Source organism: Quercus lobata, chromosome 5, assembly GCF_001633185.2.
Source record: "Quercus lobata isolate SW786 chromosome 5, ValleyOak3.0 Primary Assembly, whole genome shotgun sequence".
NCBI lineage: Eukaryota > Viridiplantae > Streptophyta > Magnoliopsida > Fagales > Fagaceae > Quercus > Quercus lobata.
In genome coordinates this window covers 83,567,316-83,571,356 of record NC_044908.1, presented here as the reverse complement: position 1 = coordinate 83,571,356, position 4,041 = coordinate 83,567,316, and positions in this window count along the sequence as shown.

Below are 4,041 nucleotides of genomic sequence, written 5' to 3'. Positions count from 1 at the left end.
TCAGTTTGTGTTTACTTGTGCATAAGATCTCTAATTTAGTGCTTGGATCCGTTTGTTGTGAAATCCACAGATGATGGAAGGAGGAGATGTTCTACCTTGTGGAGACCAAAACCGAGAAGAGAGACCGATTCCACCTTTTGGGCCGTCGAGATGAGAGACCCACAACTCGATATTAGAGACCCACTACAAGAGTCACTATCGAGACGGAGACGGAGATCGTACGTTTGAGAGTTTGAGCTTTAGTTGGAGAGGCAAATCAAGACCTAGACACAAGATTGGGAGATCGGTTGTGTTCTCAGATCATGACCATCGAGAGGGCATTCTACAGTTCTTGGAAGAGATGAGAGCTATTTGGGAAGAGAGGGAAAAAAAAACTATAAAAAAAATATTAAAAAAAAAAAACTTAAAAAAACTAAAAAGAAAGAAAAAGAGTATGGCATGGAGAGAGGGATAGAGCCATTGGGGTGGAGTAATTGTGGGATGGCATGATTAAGCAAGACACAGCAATGGGTTCTATAAGATGAGTGAAATTACAATAGTGCCATCGTAACTCATTTTCCACAACTCGGAAACACCCAAAATTTGTTTTTATTTTCTAATACTCATCACTTATTTTGTTGAGTTATGGGTGACGAGAGAACTGGGATTGAAAACTTGGTCAAATAGATTTCTTATGCGTGGGACCCACCAAAAGTAAATAATGGGTAATTGAAAATGAGTGATGAATGGATGATGATAATAAGGCAAACTAAACAGGCTCTAATCATCACATCAAGAATTCTCACTTTCTCAAATTTCTTGAGAAAATGAAAAGATTATTAGTTGGTCTTACCTATCTGAAGGGAGAGTGACCAAAAGAAAAGGGGAAAAAGGTTTTCATTTCCCTAAAAAGAAGTAAAAAATTGTTATATGGTACCCGTTTGGATTCAACTTAAAATGGCGTTTGCGTTTTGTAAAGTGCGTTTTTCTCTTCTTCTTTTTTTTGGTTCAGCCCGCAATTGTTGACAAGTCAACTGTGAACAGTGCACACGTGCACTATTCACGGGTCCTACAAATTACACTTTTTCATTAAAAATGGGTCCTACAGTATTATTTACATATTTAAAAATTATTTCGTTACAATGTTTTCAGTTTCAGTTTTCAGTTTCATAAAAAATAAACTCAATCCAAACGGACCCATAGTACGAAATGGTTTAGAAAATTAGAATTAGTTTTGTTTTCCTTGTTTTAGTCTGTTGTACTTTGTCGTCTAGGATACCTCCAAATACTAGAAGCAAGAGGAAACAATGATGGAAACTAAGAAACTTTATTCACAATGTTTTTCTTTGATAAATAAGAATAAAACTTGTTCACAAGCAAGAGCCTCCTCGATTCTTGAACGAACTTGCTCTTTGGACTTTTGGGGAAGACGGAAAAGCCCATATACAGTTGAATAAGAGTTGATGGCATACTAGCCTACTAGGGCCTGAGGAACAATAATTAAGTTGCAAAGCCTGGAATGGAATCCTAGACAAGATTCCTAATCCTTGGATCTAAACATTAGTGGGAAAAAGGAGAGCCCAAGGGAGTAAGTGGCAATGTAGTTTATAGGGCTCGAGGAACAACATTTAGGAGGCAAAGTCCAAAATGAAGTTCAAATCAAGATTACCAATCTTTGAAAAAAAAAAAAAAAAGGAAAATCATGCCTTTGGGAATGTGAAGGAAGAATCCATTTTTGTGACCGTAAAGAAGAAGATGGAATTCTGAAAGTTTGAGGAGCAATTGCTAGGTGCCAAAATTCAGAATGAATGAAAGCCTATTTTGACACAATATCAAAAGAGTAAGACTCAATTTGTCATATTTAAAATATTAGGGACCAAATTGACACACAATATAAAAATTAGAGACCAAATATATAATTTACTCATCTTAATTTGTGTAGCTCATTAAGTGGCAATCAACTATCAATTTACATAAAGAAAATGATATGTTTACATTTACTATTCATGTAAAGTGTGCACAATTGTACACATTTCACATTTGTATGAACAATGTACAATATTATAAACTGTTCATGTAAATATGTACATGTTATGCACTTTTATTTAGTCTACAATGTAAAAACGTAATTTCGTTTTACTTAAATATTTTTTTCACAATCTTACCATAAATCTCAGGTTCCCTTTTGTTAATATTTATATATTTTATATAATTAAATGGTAAAAAAGTTGTTAAAAGTATGTGGAGGTTATGTTTAATTGTAACTATAGTATTAAAGTGGTTTTATGTTTATAAAATGGTAAGTCATTTGACACATAATTAATGACATAATATGAATTCGTAACAACATCTATCATCTCAAATGGGAAATTAAAATTATATATCTAAAAATACCAATTACATCTTAATGACATTTCTCATAGTCGGTGGTACTTTTGTCACATTCAATGGTTCATTTTTTTTTTCCCTCACCAATTACCATAATACCCCCAAAACCTAGAAAATGACCAAAATACCTTTAAAACCTAAAAAATGATAGAATCACCCTAAAACTCAAAAAAAAAAAAAAAAAAAACCAAAATTACTATAAAACCCAAAAAATGACCTAAATAAACATAAACTTAAAAAATGACCAAAATACCCTTAGAACAAAAAAAATTGACCAAATGACCCTAAAACATTAAAAAAAAGGACCAAAATTACCATAAAACCTAAAAAATGACTGAAATAACAATGAAACCTAAAAAAAGACCAAAATACTCTAAGGACAAAAAAAAAAGACCAAATGACCCTGAAACTTAAAAATTGACCAAATTGACCTTGAAACCAAAAAAATGACTAAAATGACCTTGTAACTTAAAAAGTGATTGAATTTAAATATTTATAATCCACCTAATAATATAAAATTTACAAAAGAAAAAAAAAGTGAAAAAGAAATTTACCCAAAACTTGATTTCATGAAAGCAAAGTACCATACAAAAAGGAAAAAAAAAAAAGATAAATCACTCCACAGTTCACACTCTAAATATTAATTATTATATTAAATATTTATAATTCATTTAATAATATAAAATTTACAAAAGAAAAAATGAAATAAAAAATAACCCAATACTTGATTTCATGAAAATAAAGTACCTTACAAAATGAAAAAGAAAACAAATATAAAGAAAAATCACTCCATAGTCCACACTCTAAATACTAATTACTATTTTAAATAGTTATAATTCACTTAACAATATAAAATTTACAAGAGAAAAAAAAAAAACCTAATACTTGATTTCTTGAAAATAAAGTACCATACAAAAAGAAACAAAAAAAAAAAAAATCACTCCACTGTCCACAATCTAAATACTAATTACTATCTTAAATATTTATAATCCACTTTATAATATAAAATTAAGAAAATAAAAACAAAGTGAAAAAAAAATTATCCAATACTTGATTTCTTGAAAATAAAGTATCATAACAAAAGAAACAGAAAAAAATAAATCACTCTACAGTCCACAATCTAAATACTAATTATTATCTTCAATATTTATAATCTACTTAATAATATAAAATTTACAAAGAAAAAAAAGTGGAAAAAAAAAATTTATCTAATACTTGATTTCTTGAAACTAAAGTACTATACAAAAAAGAAAAAGTTAAATCACTCCACAGTCCACAATCTAAATTCTAATTACTATCTTAAATATTTATAATGCACTTAATAATATAAAAGTTACAAAAGAAAGAAAAGTAAAATATAAAAATAAAAAATTACCCAGTTCTTGATTTCTAAAAAGTAAAATACCATAACAAAAAAAAAAAAAAAACAAAAACAAAAGGATAAAGATAAATCACTCCACATTCCACACTCTAAATACTAATTACTATCTTAAATAATTATAATCCACTTAATGATATAAAATTTACAAAAGAAAAAAAAAGTGAAATTTTTTTTACCCCGTATTTCATTTCTTGAAAATAAAGTACCATACAAAAAAAAAAAAAAAGGTAAATCGCTCCACAGTCCACAATCTAAATATTAGTTACTATCTTAAATATTTATAATCCACTTAA